The sequence below is a fragment of the Leptopilina boulardi genome, unplaced genomic scaffold, assembly GCF_019393585.1.
Source record: "Leptopilina boulardi isolate dan_hultmark-lab unplaced genomic scaffold, ZJU_Lbou_2.1 LbouV2_165, whole genome shotgun sequence".
Classification (NCBI taxonomy): domain Eukaryota; kingdom Metazoa; phylum Arthropoda; class Insecta; order Hymenoptera; family Figitidae; genus Leptopilina; species Leptopilina boulardi.
Window position 1 is genome coordinate 1822179 of NW_026137713.1, and position 16120 is coordinate 1838298.

General features: G+C 30.6%; 2 protein-coding genes across 6 annotated transcripts in view; one reads left to right on the forward strand and one right to left on the reverse strand.

Moving 5' to 3' along the window:
* LOC127277219 (blood vessel epicardial substance-like) overlaps positions 1 to 16120 on the reverse strand; it is a 212612-nt gene that overhangs the window by 6831 nt on the left and 189661 nt on the right. The gene's annotated exons all lie outside the window — the stretch shown is intronic.
* Positions 1 to 16120, forward strand: part of LOC127277223 (protein vestigial) — an 89703-nt gene that overhangs the window by 2347 nt on the left and 71236 nt on the right. The gene's annotated exons all lie outside the window — the stretch shown is intronic.

Here is a 16120-nt window from a genome sequence, read left to right on the forward strand (position 1 = left end):
GAATTTTCGCCAGCAAATATTTTTGTTTCTATGATTTTTTTCTCTGTTTAATTTTTTTTTTTTAATATATATATATAGTATACGTAAATATTTTTTTGCAAATATATGCAAATTATTATTATTATTACTGGGATATTTTAAATTGACGCTTGTGTTTCATGTATCAATTAAGTGTAGGTGATGAAGCGCAACCTTGATGTTTTATGAGTCAATTTGAAAAGAATTCGATAATTTTAATAACATGGTATTTTGATGATGGAATATAATTTTAATGATGTCCATTCCTTGTCTATGTTTGATTTGTAAAAGATCATGTTTTCAGTGGCTTTTAAAGTCGCAATGGTTAAACAGAAGCGTTTAAAGATCCGGCGGTGTCGGGTTCTCTCACGAAAGAATTCGAAACATTCTCTCTTTTTACTAATAAATTGTCTTGAATTTCTAAAACCTGAATAAGAATCCTCGTGGGGGGAAACCATGTGAAAACGAATTAAAAAAAAACACTGACGTCACTTTAACAATTCTCTAAAATTTATAAAATATACAGTTTTTCTAGATTTTAACATTTTTTCTTGATAAATATATATTTGTATACGCATAGTAGGATTGACCTTACAAGATAAATGTTTTTATTTTATTAAAATATTTTTTTTAGCTACACTCAGAAAAGTTTTGTTTGAACCAAATATACCATTTTTTTGTATTAATATACAATTTTTTTGATTGTTGTTTCATATACCCAGAAAAATGATATATATTTTGTCTTAGAGACAAATAAATTTTATTTCCGCTAAATAAAATTTGATTTGTGGTAAATTAATTTTTTTATTTAAAACAAATAAAAAGTTATTAGGCTCTGAGACAAATATAGTTTTATTTGATTTAAATAAATTTTATTCATCTCAAATAAAAGATTTCTCTGGGTGTAAAGAATTTTTTTTCATATTTTATGTTCAAAAAGAATTTTTCCACAAGGAGTCTATAGTGTAAAAAAAGTATTTATAAAAAAGACTTTTGAAAAATAAATTTAAAAAAAAACTTGAGGACATATTTTTATAAATTGTCTATTATCGGTAGATTGTGTTTTTTCTCCTAAAAAGAAACACACTCTTCTTTTCTAAAAATAATCTAATAGAGCTTTTAAGAAAAAAAAAAAATCTAATCAGATCATGGCAGCTGAAGAAAAAGACTTAAAATTCTATACATTCTTCATCTTTTATCTTTGCGCGACAAGGAAAAATGTCCCACAAGGGACTTTAAAATATTTTCATCTCTCATCCCTCTCTAGATTATTCTCGTTATCATTTGAAAACGTTAAAGACTAATAATTATAGGTGTATTATTTCAAATTAATGAGGTTCTTTGGGACAAATATATGTTTAAGACTTGGAAGTTGTTTACAAACATTCTCGCGTAAGAAAGTGCTGAGAAACATTTCAGTTACGACGTGGCAAATACCTCGCCTACAGTTGTCATCTTGAAATAGTTTGTATGGGTTTTAGGAAGTTTGTAGGGTTTGTGAGAAAGAGAGAGAGAGAGAGAGAAAAAGACAGAGAGAATCGGGCTGTGTGTCATTTTAATATGTCTGCTAGGAGGTCAGGCGTGCCCCTGGCGTTCGTATATATGCACCCATCCATGCTCTCACCAGGGTGTTGAGTGCAGTTTTGTACTCACCGGTATCTTCCCGGTTTTTAGTCTTTTCTTCAATCTTTTATTTGCTTTTATGTCCTTTTATTTCCTTTTTTATTTCTTTTTATCTCCTTTCATTTCCTTTTATTTTAATTTCAATTTTTTTTATTCAATTTTTTTTTCTCCCTTTTTTTTATTTTCTTGTACCTTTTTTCTTCGTTCTCTCACTTCACGGTCATTCTTCCTCCAACATATAGCGCGAGCACGCCTCTCGAATTTATTCGCCCTTCCATCGGTTGGACACTTGCCTCCTCAGCCAGAATTAAAAGCCCTTGTGCAGTTGATTTAAGTCCAAGGAGTCGAAAGACTCGAGCTCCTGCCACTGCAAACTTTACTGGTATTAATTTCAAATTAAGAGAGAGAGAGAGAAGAGAAACTTGCCGTTGCCAAGGCAACTCGAGAATAGCGGAAAACGCGTAAAAGGTTTGCCGCAAAAAAATATCGATGAAAAATTTTCCTTTTTTTCCAAATATAGAGAGAAAGAAAAAGAAGGAACGAGAAAAAGATACTTGAAAATAAAAGTGTTAGTATCTTGAGAATTTATGATTATGAACTTTTGTATATATATATATATATATGGCTTAAAAAAACGAAGGAATTAAATTACAGGTGAAATATATGATGAGATAAAATTAAAAACTTTAAAAAATTCTTATAGAATTTTTTGTTTTTAATATATGCATATAATTATATTGTTGGTTTGAAATTACACTGCCCTACAACGGAAAAACATATACGTATAAGTGACACGTTTTTCCGTTTTGTAGGGCAGTATAAATGAAAATTCCACTTAGTTAAAATATGCAATATTTGCTCTTGAAATAATGCGAAAATAGTGTGTGACACAGCCTTGAGAATAGTATCTCAAACAATGAGTTTATTTTGCTGCTGGATGAATTTTAAACTTGACAGTCGCACTAATGTATCTGTGGATCATTGCCAAATGTGAGTACGTTTTGTACATCTTTCTTTGGCGCCACAAACTCTTTTTATTTTTAGTTATCTTGCAAAAGTATGTACATATATACTTTATATCAGCTGACATCTTTAATTGCAACAATATTGATATATTCTAATTATTATATTTTAGATCGTGAAATTGTATATAACCTATATATATTAAATATTTAAAAAAATATATATTCCAATTAACGCTGAAATATGACAAAAAAAAAATGTTCATATAAAAGCAATTAATTCTGACTGATTACTGCGATAAAAAAGGAGAATTAAACCGAGGATCGTTTTCAAATCTTCCAATAGAATTTTTATAGACTGAAATAAAGTCGTCGTCGTCGCGAGTAAAAGAGCGAGAGACTTACTGATTTCGAGCCGATCATAAATTAAGATTCAAAGAGATAGTCTCGTTTGGAAATCATTATGATCCAAGTTGGATGCTGTGAGGTAATCGTCAACGTCTATGCGGGGCGTTATATGAGAGAATCGATGGATCGATTTGGTGATTCTAAATTTTATATATATATATATATATATATTTATAATACTTTATTTCCTTTCCTTGTCTTTTTTTTCGTATCTTAAACTTCCCACTCTTTTTCTCCTGGGAACCGTGAGAAAGCGGATCGATTCTCCCATGTTTTTTTTTTTTTTTTTCAAAGCGAAGACTCCGCAGGATATAGGTATATTTGCCAACGTGGAGCGAAGTACGCATGGCTATTAATTCCGAGTCCGGAGGACACCGGTCAGCGGCAAAGAAGCAAAATGACCGGCGGGTCAGGTCCTAAATAAAAGGAAGGAACGTTTAAATAAAAGTAAACTCTTGTCGCTGCTCCGCGAAGCGATCTCGTTGCCTTTTCTTTTGCCTCATCTTATTCTCAGCTGAACTCCAACCCGCGCTAAAAAACACTTCTTATTCGTAATAAAAAAAAAATCTCCGACTGTATTTTTTTAATCAGCTTATTCAAAAATTAATGACTTCAAACTATCTCTCTAAATCTAATTCAGTCACTTTTGACTAATTCAACAGCGCCAATTCGTTAATTCAATGAATTGCCAATCGTTTATTTGACTAATTTTTAGTTTAAATTGACAAATTGTTAGTAGAAAACTACTAATTTATTAGGTTGGACTATACTATTTTAATTAGTAAACTTTTATAAGTGACTTAGTAGTTTTCTACTATCAGTAATTTTCTACTATGAATTATAGTTATTTTCTACTATCAATTAGTAGTTCTCTACTATTATTTAGAAGTCCTTTAGTACCAATTAGTTAAAACGATTACTAATTTATTTAGTTAGGCTAATATTTCTACTAATAAACTTTAGTAAATGAATTAGTAGTTTTCTACTGTCAATTAGTAGTTTTCTATTATCAATTAGTAGCTTTCTAGTATTAATTAGTAGATTTATACTATCATTTAGTAACTTTCTAATAGCAGTTCTCTAATATTTTATAGTAGTTCTCTATTAGTCTTTCTACTATCAGTTACTTATAGTAGTTCTCTACTATCATTTAGTAGGTTTCTACTACGAATTAGTAGTTTAAAATTGATATCTCTTTAATTTATTCATTTTTGGTTGATTAATACTATTTTCTCAGTTGTTTTCCAATTAACATATCTTCATAAAATGACTATAAATCTTTTATCTTTGAATCTATAGAAAATAATTACAGAAATCATTTAAATAATGACTCTTTTTTCCCATAAGAATCTATTTTTTTAATTTATATAATTAATTCATTATTTAATTATTGTTTTCAACCTACTTTTTGTAATATTTACAATGATTTTTTTTCTATTTATTTTGTATTAATATTAATTAATATAAAAATAAATGTCATAAATAATCATTTTTCGCGTCAATGTGACAAGTGATGAATGTCTTTGCTTTGCCGATCTTGTTGTTGTCGACAGAATTGTTTGCGGTTTTTAAAAGAGGCAGAAACACGGAGTAACTTGAGAGAAATTCATGTCAGTAAAAGACTTTTAAAAGTGAGAGACGCAAAATGGGGGAGACAAAGTGAGCGAAACGGCACGGGCCAATTCTTTTCAGTTAGCGATGCGTTCGAACTTTTAACGAAGAAAAAACTGTCGAAAACTTTAACTTGCGTAAAAGGGATAAGAAGTGTGTGAAAGAAAGAAGGAAGGAAAGAAAGAAAACGAACTGTAAAATGGTTGTTGTAGGGTAATCTTTCATGTTCCATCTCGCTTACACATTTGGACCGAAAACTTCACCCAATAAAGTCATAAACAGTTTACTGTCGAGAATTCTCTGGGACGACGACGACGTTAAGATTGAAAGAACAGGAAAGTGAGAAATGAGGAGAGTTAAAAGCTAATGATGTGTGATTGCTTACGTGTTTTTTTTTTCTAAAAGGGAAAATGGAATTTTATCTATAAGGATTATGGTCGAATATACAAGTGCGAGGAGGAAAGTTTATTGCTTACAGGGATTCAGTAATCTGTGTGCTTTAAAAAAAAAAATTTATGAATCATGTTTGGAACTTTTGAACACTGCGAGAACTATATAATGATTGCATTACTTTTCGTATCTATAAATTTTAGAAAGAAAACAAAATATTTAATATACGTTTCACTGATCCGTCGTTCAATTCTACTAATACTTTTTGATGTATCAAAATGATTGTAGTTTTATAGTATTATAGAAAATCTGCAGATTTTTCTTCGCCATGTGAATTTTGCGACATAAAAATATAGTTGAAAATTGGTAAAATGAAACATGATCATATAACAAGCAATTACTAAAGAAGATGCACGACTTTCAATTCACTCTTTAACGATGTAATTTGCGGCATCCTTTGCTTGATCAACCTGATAAACAACATAATTAGAGATTTTAATTCGCCATCATTTTCTTAATTGCATAAGACCCGAGAGGTGTAATTTACAAGCTTTAGACACATTATATGTAATACTGTAAGGGAATCTTGGTGACAATGTTGAAGTACTCTAAGTGAACGGATATTCTATACCTATATACTATAAAGACAGGTGCTCTAAGCTTGAACATATGTATATGTATATATATATATATACACCATAAAGAAACGTACACCATAAGAACCTAGATATCCTTCATTAGCACTCTCGTTCCTCGTTAATACGGAGTTTTGCTTCTTTCGTATAAAACGCACATATGTGCAAACTCGTAATGCGGATAGTGCATTTGTACAAACTGCAGAGCGCTCTTTCCTTTGGACTTTTATATTTGAAAGTCGGTGTCCTGTTATATCATCGACCATTCATCAGAAAAACTTATCGTGTCAATCCATCTCGATTGCAATTTATCGTTTTGCTGCATTGCCGTGGGCATAATTTGTTGATCAGCTGGTTTCTAATGTCCCCCCTTATTCTTTAAATTGCTAATCTCGAGTTCTTTTTTGTTTTTATATAAAGTAACGTAGGTGGCGCTTGTGAACTTAATTGGTAAGTATTTATGCTCGAGAATTTAAACGTGAGAATCTTTCTTTACTGTTACTTTATCTCATCGATTAGGGCTGATTACACATCAGGCTGAACTATTTTCACTTCAAAACATATCTTATAATATATTTTGAGTCGATCCTTTCTTCAGAACAAATAATTTGATTTAATTTTATAAATATATATTCAAATCACTTGTTTTGTTTTGTGAATAAATTTTCTGATTTGTCATCAAATGGACATTATAACAAAACAAAATGAGATGGAAGAATGAGTGCAATATGAGGGACCGCGCGTACATTAAAAGGATACTTAAAAATTCGGGAGTCATCTCTTGTGCTCATCGGGTGAGCAAAGCTCATATCCTTAGCTCGTAAAACGCATATTTTTCTCAGGGTTAGCATATATAGTCCGGTATCAACTCGATTAATGAACCGATGTCGTCGCATGGACCACCCCGAAGGTACACGGTAAGGTAACGTGTGTGCACCCTCGTGATAGACCCAGCAAGCAAAAGCAACTCTCGTCCGGGACTATAATACCTAACCTATAACCAGCTCCTGTCCGTCCTTCCAACAGGTTCTCAAACGAACCGCGTTTTACCTGAGCAAGTTTTACGATCGTCGCGTCGAGGTGGCGATGTGTCCTCCGGTTATCGTTCAGGTGGGATCTCTCCATGGCCCATCCGCTAAAGACACGCTTCTTTTTATTGTTTCTTTTCCGCTCGTTCTACTCTCGCTTCAAAGCTGCGCGGTTGTATAAGGATTCTTTCTTCTTTCTTATAGTTTCACTCACTCTCTCTCTCTCTCTCTCTCTCTCTTTCTTTCTCTCTATCGTTGGCTGAGAGCGACAACACTCCAAAAACGATATACGGTCCATCCGGAATGATTCGATACGCTAATTTACTCGGCACAACATTAAAAATATATATATATATATATATTATGGCTACTCGTTTAGTTAACTTACGGAATTTAGGCTTGTTAGCAACATAGGAATTATAATTTTTTTAAGCTGTAGATGATCATAATAATCTCACTTGAATTTTAAAATCTAAATTTTATAGTTAGTGATAATGATAACGACAATTTAAAAAAAAATATATACGACAGTTGTCATAATTTTAAAATCGGTCTGACAGACCGTGAAGAGCACTAAGCGTCATTTTTAGCACCTAGCAGTTTAAAGGTTAAACTATATTTTAACCTTTAAATAGGTGCTAAAAAATGACGCCTAATTAAGCATTACTATTTTAAACTATATTTTTTTTCTATTTATGTTGCAAAAATATCAGTCTAATACAATTTAAAAATCGCAAATGCAGAAACACATTTTCGGGTAATTTCGATGAGTTAAAAAATTTTTCTCGACATATACACACCCAAGATTCTTTATCTCTGCGCCTATACTAGATAGCATCGAATATGTTGGTCGCCACGTGACATCGATGCACGTCGTGGCACGAATAGACGCCATTTAGCGTATAAATTATAACGGCTGTGCTTTTTTGTGCCGTCACATGTTGAGGTCGGGAAGTTTTTTGATACCCGCGGTTTCCTAGGTTCCGACATAAATTAAAACCCAACTGCCTTTCTCTCGTACACTCGCATATATACACACAATTCACCCCAAAGGGATATATGTATTTTCATGTGTATATACTGTTTTCTATATACACGTTATGTAAAAATTCCACGCATGCGCATTACCTTTTGTCAATATTGCACCTGCTAAAATGAAATAATCTCGCGGATTTTTACATGCATTGTACGAATTTTATTATATGCAATTCACGATTAATTATATTGTTCTCTTAATGAGGAATTTATTCACTATTTTGTTAAATATTTATTATTATTTATTTAGTCGATATATTATATAAACCTTTTTTTTTTTTTTTCTTTGTATTTAAGTACCTATAGTACGCACATGTTAGTTTAAATAATATGCGTGAAAGATACATTAATTCATGTTGGAATTGTGTGTTCAATGCGTAATCGTGGAGCGCTCACATTTGTAGGGGATTGGAGAAACGCGTGCGCGCATCGGACTTTCTTCCATTTTCATCGAACTCGATTGCATTCACTCACCTGGCAACTATCTCTTCTATTTCGATTCGATCACTCGCGTAAACACTTTTTTTACAATCTGTCTATCAATTCTCTTTGATCTCTTGAACAAAAAGATTTTCAAATGTTTTAATCGTACATTATTATTTCTTATGGCCATTAATCATCTTCATATAATTGTTTCAGTCCATATAATATATAGAAATTTATTTAATGAAAACGTCAAAACATAATATTTATAAATATTATGTTTTTTAAGGAAGAATCAGACAAAGAATCGGAACAAAAGTTTGTTTGTGTATTTTTGTATAATTTTAAAAAAAGCTTCGGTGACGAAATTTTAAATAATTTAATTTTTAAAAATTAGAAATTGCATTTAAGTCAAAATTAATAGTTTTTATGCATAGAAAACGAATTAGGTATAACATAACCTAAAAATAATGCTTTTAGGTTATGTTACTTAAATCGTTACCCATTTGGTTCCGATTCTTTGTTTATTATCAGGGTGTCCAGCGGTCAGGGAAGTCAGGGAAATTTTTTTGTCAGGGAAAAGTCAGGGAATTTAATTAAAAGTCAGGGAACTTTTTAAAAATTTGCCAAAAATAAACATTTTTATGAATTTAAAAAAATTTTCAGTTGAAGAAAAAGTTTATAATGCTAATAAATAAAATGTTTTTTTTTTTATCTTAAAAATACTTTAATATTTGATACTTTTCATTTCTTTAATATTAAATATTTATTTAGAAAAAGGTTAGAAAAAAGTCAGGAAATTTCAGGGAAAAGTCAGGGAATTTTTTTTGTACTTCTTGCTGGACACCCTGATTATTCTTCCTTAACATGTACTCTCTAAATCTGATTTGAATTAGTGACTTACTTTTTGGTTCTGAATTAGTTAAATTTTACTAATTGTTAGTAAAAGTTACTAATAATTAGTAAAATTTTACTAATTCAGAAGCAAAAAGTGAGTCACTAATTCAAATTAGTAAACATTTTTACTAATTCAGATTTAGAGAGTACACTGAAAAAATATTTATTTGCTTAAAATATTCGGTTACTTGATGCATAGTAAAAAAAATATGGTTTTAATATAATTTTATTAAATTTTTTGAGAAATAATGTTAAAAAGTATAGATTGGAAAATAGTATACACAAATAATAAAAATTACTATCGTGTGAATCACACAGTTTACAAGATGCATCTCGTTTAAATACCGTTTTCTCCTTTCATCGTGTCTGACACAATTGACGGTTGCCGTTGACAACATTTTTTTCCCCTCTGTTCGAGTAGTAAGTACTTAACGCGGACATTGGTATGTAGAAACAGAATCCCTGAAATGCCAAGTGTATGACAGAGGCGCAAAAAAAAAACTGCGTTTATTTTTGAAAAAGAAATCATTTTTTTTTCCTCCACGGTAACAACCTTTTTAGAGTATGGTCATATATTAGCCAAGTATTTTCGGGTTCCCCATTACTACGCGGCTGATGGAACTTTAAATGAGCGCAGTCTGGTATTCTCAAGTCACTTGTATATTATATACTCTCCCTCGTTAAGCGAGTCATATGAACAATTGCCTTTTAAATATTTTTTTTTTATTTTGCAAATAAAATATATTTTTGTGCAAGGCTTCATTTTTCCAAAATTATTCTCTAAAATTCATTAGATCGAATACGACTTTTGTTTTATAAAGCCGAAGTTTTTTTTGTCGTACTTAGTAATTTTTTTTTAACTACTGCAGGTTATCAATAACGATAATTATACTGTCAGTCAGGTAACTACCATCAATTTTGTAATAATCACGAGAATCGTTAAACTTCCTGTCCTCTATTTTTTTTGTGCCAATATATATATAAAAGACATATTTCCAGAATGATGTTTAGGTAACTTAGAAAGTTAGTTAATCTTATTTATTGCTAATCATGTTGTGCTCGTCTCTCTCTCTGGAGATAGGAGCTTTTTTCACCTTGCCATTTTCACAGCGCGCGGGTTTCGGTCTGAGAATAATAAATTGTTTTATCTTGGACATTCTTTCCTCTATCGACATCGTTAATCTCTCTAATCCAGCGAGCTTTGACTTCTGGTATTCTCGTATGTCGTATTAGGAGAGATCAACTATAGTAATTTGTTGTTCTCGCTTCGACGGAATAAATTTCCACGTACTCGTTTCTTGGATATATCTGCGGGACATTCCTTTGGAACGTTACCGCGAACCTTATACTCTCTGCGTGTGTGACGCGCGCTCTAGTCATGGAAAATTGCCACACGTTTGCCTTGCATGATTATTAACTCCAGTTCCGCTCTGAATGAACATTATATATATAGCTATTTTTACACGTAAAAAACAAAATAATACACCCAGAGAAATATTTTATTTACATTTATTTGAGACAAATAAAATTTATTATATCATTTATCCCTTTTATATTCATTCGTTAAACTGTAAAATAAAAATGATAATTGTGTACAATTAACATATCAGATATAATTAATTGAGTTAAATAATTTACTAAATTAAATTACTTTATTACATTGTATCAATATTATAATAAATAAATATTTTTCTTTCTAATGCTCAAAATGGTAAAATAGGAAGAATGAAGATATAAAAAAATTATCGAAATAGAAATCTACCTTACCGATTGATGGTAAAACAGGAAAATGAAAATATAAAAAATTACCTTACCATCAGTCGATAATGTAGATTTCTATGTCGGTAATTTTTATATAGTCATTTTTTTCCTATTTTACCATCAGTCGGTAAGGTACATTTCTGTATTGTAACACAGTCTTATATAGGAAAATTCAAGGGACCGGAAAAAATTCGATGTAAGCGGGAAACCGAATAATGCGGGTTCGATAGGGTTTCACTGTATTTATGTAGTGGGTATTTTTAAATGCCCGAATTTTCATTTATCCAAATTTTTATATTTGATAGAATTATTTAATTCAATTAATTATATCTGATATGTTAATTTACATAATTTTTATTTTATGATTTGATGAATAAATATAAAAGAGACAAATAATATAATATATGTGTATTCGATTCGTGAAATTGGTGCTTGGTGTTTCGATGGTTCAAAAATCAAATCGCAAAAGCGAGGGAACTGGCCGTACCGGTTTGAGCGCAAAAATTAATACGTGACCCGCGCAGGCGCGCCGCTTTAATAAAGAGTAAAACACGGTGTAAAGCGCGATTCTATATATACAAGAGGACAATCCGTTGTTTAAGAAAAAACGATCGGCACGTATAGAACCTGATCCGGCTTCCCAAAGGCCGCGACGATTCCACGTATACTGGGAAAGCTTGTCTTCCCACTACAATTCTATAATACAGAGTCGTATAATCAATGTTCTATTACTGAATTGTTTTCTACTTTTTGCAAATATAAAAAGAAAATTATTTCTCATATTTTTTTTATATCCGAATAATTTGAATTGTGATTTTTCTCATTTTCAAAATATGGCACAACAAAACTTTTGTTATGTCAATAAAACTTTGCATTTGGCAAGGAATTATTTGTATTTACTGTTTGTGGATAATCAGTAACGGGACTACGCGGCCTCTTTATGGTGAAAATGAGACGATTTTTGTTCAAGAGTGCTGCATTAAAAGTATATGGACTTTTATTTTTTTTTAAAGACTATACATTTTTTTGCAAAATGGAATTGCGAGGCAAAAAAGAAATGTGAAATAAACTCAAAAGTCTTGGGGCGAATCGACACTAATGAGTCGACGGGCAAAGATAATTACGTGAGTGCGCTTCGCGATCTAACGGGCGGAGTCGCGAGAAATCGGTTTCGCCTCGGTTCTATTATACATATAAGTATATATACTCTCGCAGCGAGTGTTTTCGAGCACAATTTGACGAAGGGCGTGGTTTTAGTGACAAAGTGCGAGACTTGTCGGAGCCCTTGTGATATATCATGAAACACGTGTCTCACATCTTCCTATACACTATATATATATACATATATGTCTGTCGCGAGAACTTTGAAACTTTAAAAGAAATACACCGCATTCTACACGCATTCAAACATATCCATATAAACCACATTTATTCAACCGTTTACATTTTCATTATATATCCGAGAGAAAAAATGTTTCACTACTTTTTATAAATAACATCATATGAATAATTTATTCTAAAAAATATATTTGATTCAAATAATCTATTACTTGACTATTATAATAATTATTTGATACAAATCCAACCAGAAATTGACAGAGTTCACTACTGGCATAGTATTGGTACCAGTACCGTGTCAGTACTACGCCAATAGTAAATTTTTGATAAGAAATAAATATTTATTTGATTAATAGTTAAATAGAAATTATATAAATTTAAAATATGAAATTTTATATAAACTTAAAATATAACATTTTAAATTCAGAGGAATATATATCAAAGATTAAAAATTTTCTTTATGAATTCAATCAATTTATCATTTTTAGACTCTATTTGTATTGTGCAAATTGAAAGTTGTGCATAGATGAATATAAATGTTGATATTTACGTCAAAATCACACGACAAACTTCCTGAAAGTTGGTGGGTCTTTTTAAAAATGACGGATTTAATCGCTGACTGCTTTTATGCATATATATACGACTTTATGTCTATAACATGAATATTGCCTTTAGTCACGCTAACATTACCGTGTTTCTTAATTACCGTCAAGTGAAAAACATTTGTCGTTTTACTTTAGTTCCTGACGTTTGCCAAAGTGAGAGTTGAATTATATATGGATTTGAAAAAAATGTCTGGCACATGACAGGAATATGGTAATGAAAGAACAGAGAATGATAGAGAGATTATAATTTCAAGAGAATAAATTGTGTTTCTTGATTTTTTTTATTTTTTTTATTTTTGTTATTCGTTACGATATTGACAGTTCAACCTTATAACGCAGGTGAAATTGGTGTATATAAAAGAACTTTCAGAACTAACGGAACTTTCTTTTAGAAAACTGAAATTTCTTTTTTACAACTATTAACTTTTGTTTACCCCGTTTATTATTTTAAGATTGTAATTAAAAAATTATATGAAGATGAAATAAAATGTCAAAGAATTTCTATAAAGAAAGAAAAAAATTTCTTTTTAATTTTAATTTTTTTTTATTTCTAATCAGAATTCAAGAAAAACACTACTTTTTCTGGGTTAGAAATATTAAAAATTACATTTCTGATCAATTTAATTTAAATGTACCAGAAATTCTTGAAATCGGATATTTTTTTCAGATATAATATAGGAAAGAGAATCAATTTGAATGAAAACATTTGAAAAAAGTAAGAATTATTTGATATACAATTTAAAAATCAGCAATTGTATGCAGATGAAAATTTATTTTCTCCAATCTAGGCATAATGTTTAGGAGTAAATTGTAACAATATATCTCTTTGTTCATATATTCTTTTTAAGTTTTCCAGTAAATTCTAAATTCTAAGAGCTGGAAATAAATTGAGAGAGCAAGACAGCGAGACAATTATTTCCACTTATAGAGTCTGGAGGTAGATCGTAAATTTCTCGAGGTTCGTACAGTATATGTCTTTATTCGCTTTATCTTGAAACCGCGCGCGTTGCAATAAGGGCAACTGATTATTTCATCGTTTTCACTCGTCGTTGTCGTCCTTTCCCTTCTGAATGTGTCCTGCGCGAAACTCAAGGGATATATATCGGGGCCTCTCTTCCTCTATATCTTGATGGCCTTTTTTGTCACAAACGCAAGTACTGTAAGTTCGTCTTCGGGACGTTTCGCATCTGTTCCCCGTGTGTGCTCGGAATCTGCAATTCCAATGATCCTATCGACGTATCTCGCTATATATGTTCGTCACAATATGTGCCAGGAGGGTACCACAATTCGAAAAATACAACACACACCCGGTGTTCAAAACCTGATGCACGTGTGCCAACTTTACATAAAAAAAAAAATTCAATACATTTACTTTATAGTCAGATTAAGCAATAATTAGATGCATCGAGTTCTGTTGTAAATGTACTTGAAAATCTTATTTTAAGATTTATCTTCTTTTTACATATAAGTAAAATTTTAATTATTTTTAAAATTAACTTCATTCTCTTAAGGAGGATAGAGGCCCTAACATAACCTAACATAACATAAACAAAACTTTAATAAAAATTCTCTGCAATCGTAAACCAATTGTATTTTTTTTTCTGTTTCAGGTGAGTGACAATATTTCAACTATATATATAAAATTTTAACTTGAACTAAATTCAATCTGGTAAGTTACTATACATTATAAAAATTATTATATATAGAAAAAATTTAACAATATCGTTTTTTTTTTTAATCGCATCCAAACTGTTTCGCACTTATTTTTTATCGGATTACAGGGGTGTCTTATTCCCTGTAACCCAAATATTATTCCGCAAGTTTGGTGACAGGTTGAAAGTCACCTGTACAACAACAGGATGTCCATCTTGTCATGGGGATTTCAATTTACAATTCCAAACGATTTCTTCTTCTCCGATCTTGTAATTTTTTCCGCACGTGTCCTTCCTCTTGAAAACAATTCCTCCTGCACTTTTTGTTTGTCGCTTTCTTTGTATTCTTTTTTTTTACCCATATCACATTTGACTCGGATTTCCTTGTTTTTCTCTCTTACATCACTGGAAAAAAACAATTTTTATATTTGATTCAAATAATCGGTTGCTTGACTATTATCAAATAAATATTTTTAAATAATTATTATTTAAGATGATATTTGTTTCAAATACAGAAAATGATTCAAATACGCAGTTTATTTAATTCAATTATTTGGTTTCGAAAATTATTTTGTAGATATTTATTTGTTAATTGTCAAGTAGCTGATTATTTGAATTAAATAAATTTTTTTTTCAATGTGTGACACACAGCAAATCGATCAATAATGTCCTGAAGGAGAAAGGACTATTTGCAATTTATTGGATTTGTGACCTCGCGATCTATGCACAATTCACTATTACAATAAGGTTGCAGAAATCGTGAGTCTCTTCCGTATATGTATATACTCATCTCTTTTTTTTCCTGGAGTAATCGAGAACTCTTTGTCCTCCAATCCTGTTTTTATAACTATATCAAATTGATTGCCTATATAAGATATAAACTACTTCCGACAAGTAGTCGTAAATCGAGAATTGAACAATTTTGTTATTCGATGGTCGCTATTTTAATAATTTTAAATTATATTTTTTATAATATATAATTGAAAATATACTTTTTTAATATATAATAAAAAATTATATTTTTTATATATATAATAAAAAATACTGTACATATTCGTTTAGAGATTGAGACTTGTATATATGGTAAATTGTCGAATGTCGTTCCTTCGATGGGGGACAATTAATTAGAAATTATTCCACGGATATATCAGTCTTCTGATCAGTATCCACTGAGGACGAGACCGACTCAGTCGGTATCTCTTTGATATGTCAACTGTCGAACAGGACCACTTTTGCTTATGGACGCACGTATCTCGTTGAAGTACTTGAGTCCAAATAGAATTTTCGGAACAACATATCAATGTTCTATAAGATAAAAAAAAATATACATATGTATTTAACAATAAAAATAAAACTAAATAATCGCGAAGATAAAATTAAAAGATGTGAGAGCACGATAAGGAACTAAAATTTTCGAGTAATTATATATATGTAGTTATCTTTTATTTTCAGCGGCATGTTGAAAAAGAATTTCCTGCGAGATTAATGAACCAGTTATTGAAAGTTTTACATTTCAATTTCATGTTTATGATGCGATAATTAATTATTTTTGTAGATGTGCTTTTTTATTTTTTTCCATTTTTGAATGTTTCAATTCACACTGCACGGAAAAAATAAATAAATAAATTTTTACTTGTTACAACAAAATTTGTTGTGGTAACAAATATATTATTAATGCAACAATACAGATTTGTTGTATCGAGTAAACAAAATTTGTTAGTTCCAGGATTTATT